We start from the raw sequence: 10850 nt of genomic DNA, 5'->3' as shown, positions 1-10850 counted from the left end.
CTGGCATCTGAAGTGTGTGACTGTGAGTGTGTGTTGAGGGGAGTCTTTATGGGATTGAGCCCTTAACCTGTGGGATCTGACCTACCTCCAGGTCGATAGGATCAGAGTTTAGTTAAATCATAGGACACCCAGCTGGCATCCCAAAGACTTGCTTTTTGTTATTGGGGAAAAGACCCACATTTCGTGACCAGAAGTGTCAGGTATGAAGTGTTTGATGAGAGTGGGAAAGGAGACACACAGGAGAGAAACACACAGTAGGGAAGAAATGGGTTTTTCCCTACACAGGAAAAAAAAATTGGGGTTTTTCTTTTTACTACATAAATTTATTTACAAGTAACGAATTGTGACTTATTTTTGCTAAATCTTTCTAATGGCACAGTATTACAACTCATGACATTTATTGACAAAATTACCAGGAAAAAAAGCTAAAGAGCATATATTATTAGAATGAGATAATTCTGTGATGTCTGAAGCCATGAGCCAGAAAGATCGCTGGGGGACAAATGTGCAGCAAAAGGAGAAATTTACTGAGCCTCATCAATAAAGGACCTCTGGGCCAGAACACTTATGACCTTTGCACAGACTGCTCTAAATGCCATACATAATAGCATGCATTTAATCATCAGCCTGCCATTATTTTGGATTACTGTGGCTCAAGATCTGAAAGTTGAGAATGACTGGTAATTGGAAAATTAACAATCCAAATTTCTTAACGTCCTGTATTGTAAATTAGTGGTTCACAAAATATGGTACAGATACCTCCAGTTATCTCCAAGGACTCATGGTTATCAAGGTTGGATATATGTCTGTTTAATGTTTACAACAGACCATTGCTTATATTACCATTCAGCATAAATCAATGGATTTTCTATCATATTTAATAGACGTCACCTCCTTAATATCACATTAAATCAGCACTGGAGTTGCAGTGAGGTGATCTGTTTTTGTTAACTGGTAATGGCATCATGAAGAGACTGACTGGGGGAAATGAATAGTGCCTGGAATTCCAAAACAGGATCTAAAGTTTGAGAGCTAGTGGATTAAAGAAAAAAAAGAAAAAAAAAGCCATGATTAATTCCACTGTAGCACCACCTAGTGGAACTTTAGAAGAAATCAATTGGTTTTTCTACAGTCTTGGAAACAAGGAAAAACGTAAAGTGAACTAGGATTCATTAAAAGTAAGCTCAACACAAATTGCACATCCTAAAGTGATCTGGGAGACTGATATGCTCCTTTTAAAAATAAGAAGCAGCTTTATAGTTATAACTAAAAATCCAATTTTTCTAGTTATAAATTTGACATACTCATTTTATGTATATTACAAAACCAAGAAAAAGTATACTAGGATAAGGGTCATTCATAATTCCACCATTCAAGAATGTATATCATTTTAAACATTTTTCCTATGTCTGTATATATATTTATATTTTAAAATAGAGTTTATATTTTTGTACTGGTTTCATTTAACGCTTCTTTGGTTACATCAAGCTATTAAATATTTATCTATATAATAATTCTGGTCACAAATTCTGATGTGTGGGTTTTTTCCCTCCACCAAAAAGCAATCTTGGACACCACCTGGGTGTCCTGCAGTTCAGCTCAATTCTGGCATATCTACCTGGAGACAGCATCAGGATCCTCAGGTTAAGGGCTCAGTCCCACAAGACCACCCTCCTCTTCAGATGCCAATCGTAAGTCCAAGTTGTTACCTGTGCTTCTGACTGACTGGCTATAAATAAGAGGTTCCCTTGACCCTCTCCTCAGATTTGATTAATTTGCTAGAGTTGTTTGCAGAACTCAGGAAACTAGTTTACTCAGTAGGTTACCAATTTATGACAAAGGATGTTAAAAGATGCTTAGCAATAGCCAGATGAAGAGATACCTAGGGAGAGGTCCCGCACAAAGGAGCTCTGTCCTCCTGGAGTTTGGGGCCAGCGCTGTGGCACATGGAAGCGATCTGGTTCACCAACCTGGAAGCTCTGTGCACCTCCTCCTTCTGGAGGGTTTTATGAAGGCTTCATTACACAGGCATCATTGATTAAATTATTGATATCAGTGATTGATTCAACCTCCAGCCTCTCTCTCCTCCTTGGAAATCGGGAGTGAAAGTTCCATGATTTATTCATGGTTGATTCTCCTGGCAACCAGCACGCCCATCTCTAGGTGATTTCCAAGAGTCACCTCATTGACATAAACTCAGTTGTGCTTGAAAGAGCCCTGTTATGAGTAACAAGACACACATTCCATTTTTATGGCTCTGAAGCAATTTCAGGAACTGAGGCCAAGAGACCAAATAGAACAAAGATGCTCCCATTGTTCTTATCACTCAAGAAATTCCAAGGGTTTTGGCAGTTAGAACCCTGGACAAAGACCAAACTATACATTTATTATAAATCATAATATCACAATCTGTAACATTGTTTCACGGATGAATCCACTAAAAATACACGTAAATTGAGCCTCTACTTTGGAAGATGAGTAGGAGCAAAAAATTTGAAAAAGTTAGCCTTGAGCTTGAGTCTGAACAATTCCGTGAACTAGTTATTCAACCTCAGGCTAGTACTAAAATTCTTTGAAGGTCAATTTCTTCTCAGTAAAATGGGAATAAAGTTGAATCTGTAAGATTGGTAGGAATAAATGACAGCGTAGATAAAATAGTAAGCTGGGACAAAGTGAGAGAGTGGCATGGACATATATACACTACCAAATGTAAAATAGATAGCTAGTGGGAAGCAGCCGCATAGCACAGGGAGATCAGCTCGGTGCTTTGTGACCACCTAGAGGGGTGGGATAGGGAGGGTGGGAGGGAGATGCAAGAGGGAGGAGATATGGGGATATATGTATATGTCTAGCTGATTCACTTGTTATAAAGCAGAAACTAACACTCCATTGTAAAGCAATTATACTCCAATAAAGATGTTTAAAAAATATTATATACAGAGATGATGAATACTAAATATTTGTTTGTTGATACAAACTAAATAGATATGAAATAATTCAGTTGTGCCAGAAATTCATTTTAAGGTTATTAGAATAACTGGCTATCACAGCTAAACTTTTTTTTAAAAAATATTTATTTATTTATTTATTTGGCTACGTCAGGTCTTAGTTGTGGCACATGGGATCTTCGTTGTGGCATGTGGGATCTTTCGTTGCGGTGCGTGGGCTTCTCAGTAGTTGCGGTGCGCAGGCTCTCTGGTTGTGGCATGCGGGTTCTAGAGTGTGCAGGCACAGTAGCTGTGGCGTGTTAGTTGCCCTGCGGCATGTGGATCTCAGTTCCCTGACCAGGGATCAAACCCGCGTCCCCTGCATTGGAAGGCGGATTCTTAACCCCTGGACCACCAGAGAAGTCCCATAAACTTTAAAACTCCTTTATTACAAACAACATTAGTAAAATTTGTTTAAAAATTAACATATCTATTCAAGAAAATGTTCAATTTTTATATACATTAGAATCTGTCTAAAATTAAATGAGTCAAATATATATAATTTTAAGGAGTTGTAAGAATGATGTAACTTCAACTTTTACATCTATGTAGGTAATTACTATATCTACATCTAATGTCATGATCTGTTTTGACAAATTTCAGGTAACTTCATCTATGAATATATTTAGGGCATTTAAAAATGAGATTATTTATGTTGTTACATGTGTTTTTAAAACTTAAGTAATTATATATGGTGTATATTTATATAGTTTCCAATATTCCCTTATTATACACTGTTAATCTTTATCTTTATTTAGCTTTGCATGCAAGTCAAATTATTTCTTTAGGATAAACTCCCTAGAAATGAAATCGTAGAAATAATGATAGTTTCGAGAATAAATAATGACAAGCTTCACAGGGCTGTCTGTTCTTTCTATCGTCACTCCTCAAAGGCAGATGTAAGACCCCTCCACGCAAATTAAACTAAGCAATTCTACACTGGCCGATATTAAATTACCAAGAAAGCCACCTTTCTTATGATCTAGCTCGACCCAGGGATTGAGTTGAAATATCTGAAAGAGTATCTGGAGTACGTCTTAGCTCAGGTTCTCTGGAAATAGCATCTGGGGGGCAATCTGCATGCCGGAGATTTTTTAAGGATTGTACTCAGGAGCAGCACCTGAAGGGCCACTGGGGAAGTAAAGCTGGCAGAAGGTGAACCACAATGCGGCTGCTGGAGAAGCCTCAGTCAGGCCCAGAGGGAGCTTCAGGGGTGAGGGAAGGAGGTCTGTGCCCCACCACAACCAGTAACTGCTGCAAGCTGTCTCAGGGAGGTGGTGCAACCTCGGGCAAAGCGGCTTCCGCTGAGGGCAATTCCTGGAGGGGACCGTGAGCCGTCAGCAGCCATGAGTGTGGGCAGCGGCGGAAATGAGCTCCGCAGGCCTACGGGGGGTCTGGACAGCACACCCCAGCATCACTATAGAGCATAAGTTCTCTAGTCAGTCTTCCCAAAACATTTCTTCTCTCAGCTAGGACATTGACAACATCTCAGCAAACAGTGAGTTAATATTTTATGCTTGACCATTACCTGAACTATAGATTTTCTGTGTTGTCATTTAAATAGACTCACACATTATCAAACAATTCAGAAGTCTGACGCCCGCTTTGAAAATTGAGAATCCTAATAAAACATCGCTCTGAATGAAGGTTACTACCTCTCCAAGGAGATAGATGATCCAAGAAAGTACACTGAAAGTCAGGTTCAGATTCTCATTAGAATTCTTTTAAAAATTTCTTTTCAAAGCATATATAATTAAGAGCTTTAGGCCCTGAAATTTCACTCTGTGTAGTATGTTAACATGGCTTCAGAAATTTCAGCCTGAAAAATGAGGAGGCACTCCTAGAATTCTAAGCTTCATTCAGTTAGAATAGCAGGTAGTCACTAAAGACATATAAATAATCAGCAGTATAAGAAGGAAAATTAACTGCCACTACTTATTACGAAGTTAAGACTTGTCATAAAATACACAAGTCCTGAAGCTGGTGAAATGGTTTCTTCATCATTGTTTTGTTCCTTAATTTCTTCTATAGATTCCAAATAGAGGTGGAGAAATTCTGCTGTTTCTCCTGAGGTTTTTTTCTTTAACAGGATCTATCATTCTCTTATGCATTCTTAGGGCATCCTCTAGGATTTTCAAACCAAATTCCATTTCTTGGATATGCGTGTACATTACAAACTTTATCTTCTGTACTCATGTACCTAAGATTGTGCACCTTTCGTGCTTTTCAGTATTTATCTGGTGCTTCCTCAACTCCTCCAGATATGCTGGGATTACTGTGTTAATGGATTCCTGGAGAGCTGGTTTAGGAGGATATATCTCACTTTTTCTTCATCTTCAGAAACGAGATCTATCGTTTCAATTTGTAAAAGATCATATTTTTCACTTGATGTAGTCATCATTAATCCCTCCAACTCTCAGCTCTTCTCATCACGTTTCTGGACCACCTGTTACGTCACATCAACCTGCTTTGCTCCAGCCAGGCTCTCTCTCCCTTTCAGGCTCTCACTTCCACGAGCCAGAGCACAGAGTCACAGCTCTGAAGTACATTGTAAGCACATTCAAATCTAATTCTGTAAGAGAAAAGAACCATTTCTCCAAAGAAGCAACATCATTACGGCTAAAGTCTATCCTGATAATCTATATTAAATTAAATTATTAATTTAATTTCACAATCTTTAAATGCTTTATGTGGTTGAGCATTTTTCACATTTATTTGTCATTTAGGTGTCTTCTTTGGTGAATCGCTGGCCATTGTCTTTGCCCATTTTTCTATTGGAAATGTATTTTTCTTTCTGTTGATTTGTACATGCTCTTTATCCATTAGGGATATTCATCTATTTTTTCCCATAATCTGTGATTTATTTTTTAATTAAAAAAGGAGAGAAAAATCATAACTGGATGTACCAAAATTACTTCGAATTTAACTTTTGCAACTGTGCTCAACATTCTCCTGCCACAAACCGGCATCCTTTTAATATGTTCATAAATCTGTTCATAATACCATCTTTCTCCTAATCTCCAAAGCTAGAATCCCTTAAATTACCTTTAACTCTTCTCTCTACAAAGTCCCTTATACCCAACCTATCACCAGGTTCTGTCATTCCTTTCTTCGAAATAAATTCCTGTCATTCCCCATGCCTGATTATTTTTTCTTTCCTTCCTTTTTTTCCCTCTACTGTCTTAAGAAAATCCCTCTTCTCATTCCCCAGTTGCAGTGGTGCTAGTGGTGCTATCGAACTGGTCTTTTCACCAGTATTCCCCAGTGGGGGGAAAAGAATTAATTTTTACCTCAAGTGATACTTGTGTAACTTTGGGATTGACCTCTGGCAGGGGGAATTGAGCTGTCTGAATTACAAAGAAAATATAGGTCTTTAATTTTTTTAATGACTTTTTTTAAATTTTATTTTTTATTTTTATTTTTTAGCCACACTGCATGGCATGCAGGATCTTAGTTCCCCGAAGAGGGATAGAACCCAGGCCCCCTGCAGTGGAAGCATGGAGTCTTAACCACTGGTCTGCCAGGGAAGTCCAGTCGTTAACGTTTTTAAACATGTGGAAGAATCCTGATGATAGTATCATTTAAAAGATGTAGATGTACAGGCCAAAAAGGAATCTCTAGGCATAGAATTATAAAATCAAATAATTTTCAAGCAAGTTAAGCAGATTCTGGAAGCAAAACCATTTATTTTACAGATGAGAATATAGGAATCCAGAGAGACTGAGTGATTTGTTCAAGGATACTTCTAATTATAATATATTTATATAATTATAAATTATGCACATTATAAAATATAGACAAGCAAGTGTGATATAAAAATAATTTAAAATTATTTTATTACTGATACAAAAATTCTTTTTGTTTTTACTATTAATATTTTTGATGACTACTAAGTGAATATGCATAATCATTTTTAAAAATCTTGGGTTATCACTTTTTGCAATAGCAATCCAAAAGTTAAGTTGTAAGTTCAGCTTTTTTGATACCTGTTTGTTAAAAAAAAAAAGATACTTCACAAAGATATGTAGATCCAATATTTAGTTTTCAATTCCATCCACTTTTTCAAAGGTTTTTATCGAAAATCAGTTAGTAGCTTCCACCTTTCCTAATGTTGATTAACTGTTCTTGACAGGTAATTAGAAGGTGTTGTACTTTCAAATTTTAAAAAAGTGTTTGGATCTCACTGAAGTGCTTCATTTTAAAGTGGAAAACTTTAAAAGAAGTTAGAAAAATCTATTTCCAAGTTTTCTAAGTGTGTGGAGATACATTTATATCTATTTCAAAAATAAAATTAAATGATTATTTCAAAACATTTGTTTTCAAAATACTTTTGTTTCTTTTCAAAAAAAAACTGCTTTTGTATTTCTTGTTAAAACGTCATTTAATTATATGAACTGACAGATCAAATGTGTAAGTGTTTTTAAGTATGCACTAGGTGGAGAAATACTAATAGTCACATCAAAATAAAGGTCATCATACTTGGACCTTTTTTTTTCCTTAAAGATTAACATATACACACCATGTGCAAATAATTAACTTCAAGAGGATAACAGACCTAAATATTAGAGTTAAAACTATAAAACTTTTATAAGAAAACATAGAAGAAAATCTTTATGACCTTGGTTGAGGTAAATATTTGTAATATAAGACACAATAAGCTTGAATCATAAAAGACAAAATTAATAAATTAGACAAAAATTTAAAACTTCTGGTCTCTGAAAGACACTAGTATGAAAAGAAAAAGAAAAGCCACAGGGACTTTCCTGGTGGTCCAGTGGTTAAGAATCTGCCTTCCAGGCACTTCCCTGGTGGTGCAGTGGTTAAGAATCCACATGCCAATGCAGGGGACATGGGTTCAATCCCTGGTCCGGGATGATCCCACGAGCCGCGGAGCAACTAAGCCCGTGCACCACAACTACTGAGCCTGCGCTCTAGAACCCGCGAGCCACAACTACTGAAGCCTGCGTGCCTAGAGCCTGTGCTCTGCAGCAAGAGAAGCCACCGCAATGAGAAGCCTGTGCATTGCAATGAAGAGTACCCCCGCTCGCCGCAACTAGAGAAAGCCCGCACGCAGCAATGAAGACCCAATGCAGCCAAAAATAAATAAATAAATAAATAAATAAATTTATTTTTTTTAAAAAAAGAATCTGCCTTCCAATGCAGGGGACGTGGGTTCGATCCCTGGTCAGGGAACTAAGATCCCACATGCTGCAGGGCAACTAAGCCTGCATGCTGCAACTACTGAGTCCACACGCTGTGGAGCTCACGTGCCACAACTAGAGAGCCTGCATGCTGCAATTACTGAGCCCGCGTGCTCTAGAGCCTGTGTACCACAACTAGAGAGAAGCCTGCATGCTGCAATGAAGAGCCCGCATGTGGTAACAAAGATCCATGTGCCACAACTAAGACCCAATGCGGCCAAAATAAATAAGTAGATAAATAGACAAATTTTTTTTTTTAAAAGAAGGAAGCCACAGACTGGGAGAAAATGTTTCCAAACCACATATCTGATAAAAAGATGTATATCCCAAATATATAAAGAACGCTTACAAGTCAATAGTAAGGAAACAAACAATCTAACAAAAGGGACAAAAGATTTGGATATGTCACAAAGATTTGGATATGTCACCAAAGAAGAAATATGGATGGCAACAAATGTATGAAAAGATGCTCAAGTTCATTAATTGCTAGGGAAAACAAATTAAAACCACAATGACATACCTCTACACAGCTACTAGAATGTCAAAAATTAAATGGCGGACAGTAACAAGCGCTGACGAGGATAGAGAGCAAGTGGAACTCTCATAAATTGCTAGTGGGAATGCAAAATGGTACTGCTGTTTTAGGAAGACAGTTCAATAGTTTCTTATAACTTAAACAAATACTTACCATACAACCCAGCAATCCCATTCCTACTTATTTATTCAAGAGAACAAAAACATCACAAAGATCTATAGGTGAATGTTTATTCATAATAGCCAAAATCTGGAAAAAAAAACCTAAATGCCCAACCATTGGTAAATGGATAAACAAACTGTGGTACATCTATATAATGGAATACTACTCAGCAATAAAAAGGAATGAAAAACCAATACCTGCAATAACATGAATGAATCACAAAAGTATTATAAATGAGGCGACAATGAAAAACCTACAAAATATGTATCATTTTGCAAGTGTGCATAACTTTATATCTATCTATATATTTATATAAGAAGAGGAATTATTGGTTCAAAAGGCATGTGTGTTTGTACTTGTGATATTTCAAACTGCCTTTCTTATATATTGTACCAATCTACATTCCCACCAGTAGTGGAAAGTGCACCTATTTCTTTACAACCTTATCAAAAGAGAGTGTAGAATTTTTGGATTTTTGCTAATCTGACAGGGAAGTGGCATTTCAGTGTAGATTTAATTCATATTTCTCTTTCCATAGAAGTTCTAATATAGTACCTGGTACTCCAATTGATCATCTTGCACGTCCCGAGGAACTCATACCTTATGCTAGGACCCCGATGTTTCAACACCACTGTACGTCTGTCTCTGTGCCACTTCACAGATTGTTCCCTGTGCCTGGAATGCCCGCACCCCCATCATTTGCCTGGTGAATCCCTGCTTATCCTTTAGAACTCTCACCAGCTTTGTGAAGCTTTCCTTGATTCTCTTGGATTGAGATAATGTTGCAGTCCTCTGAATTGCTGCTGCACTCTGTGTCTACGATCCTACATTTCATGGTGTATTACAATGATCTGTCTTCTCCAGTTCGCTGTGAGCTCCTGGGCATATCTGAAGGTCTATCTAAGTTCCATAAGACAAGGGCTGCAATTCACTCAACTCTCTAACCTCAGAAGCTAGCGGGGGGGTCTGACACAAAATAAGACTACAATAAATGGGTTCTGAACAGAAAGGAACAGTCTCTGCCAAAGCAAACATGTTTCTGTAAAGACAGATGCATGAATGAATGTGTATATGAATGAATAAATGCACTTGTCTAAAGAAATTTTCTGATGAATAAATCTGTCTAACAATATAATTCTGTATCTAATGTTGAGTTGTCTCAAAGCTTCCTCCCTGAGAACTCGCATTTTAAAGACTAAAATGTGTGTTATTTGTCTAGTAGTCCAATATGGTCCAGAAACAGCTGGTAGAATGAGAGAGCCAGGCATCCTCAATTTATGCTGGGCTCCACCTGTCCGTAAAGGATGTAACAACAAGATATTCTGAGATGCTGGCATGGAAGAAATTCATTGCCTTCTATGACAACTGAAGTCAAGGAAAATCCTTCTGGTAAGATCTGAGGTATGAGAGAATATGCAGCTGATATTCCAAAGTAAGCGCAGGTGTCTGGAATGTGCCACCCAGAGGACTAGTGTCTGCACCTCTAGTCTGGGTAGCTCTGCCTGTATTCTAAGAACCTTACAGAAGGCCTTACATCGTGCATCCCTCACCTGTGCTGACCACGGATCTGTAACTGGTCCAAGAGTAAAGGCCCGGGAAAATGCCTCATCAGCTGCTCATCAAAGAGTATTATGCCTGGAAATAAACAGCTTTATATACCAACACCTCACAAACTCAATGAAAAAGATGCGTATCTCAATCTCCTTCACGATCAGCACAGAGCCTTTAGCAAAATTAGTGGGTAAGAGGTAAACAAAGACAAGAAGCCTTTCTTTAAAACTCATGGCCGCTCCCAAAGAATTGATACAAGGGAAAGCAGAAAAGAATTATTATATGTTATTTAACAAATATTTATTAAATAACTATGTTAGGCAATTGAGACAAAAGTTTGAATAAAATATAATCTCTGCCCTAAAGGGGTTTATAATCTAGTTCTAGGAATGAGATAACATATATTTGTACAAT

This window comes from Balaenoptera acutorostrata, chromosome 17 (assembly GCF_949987535.1).
Source record: "Balaenoptera acutorostrata chromosome 17, mBalAcu1.1, whole genome shotgun sequence".
NCBI classification, from domain to species: domain Eukaryota; kingdom Metazoa; phylum Chordata; class Mammalia; order Artiodactyla; family Balaenopteridae; genus Balaenoptera; species Balaenoptera acutorostrata.
Note: the sequence above shows the minus strand (reverse complement) of the source record.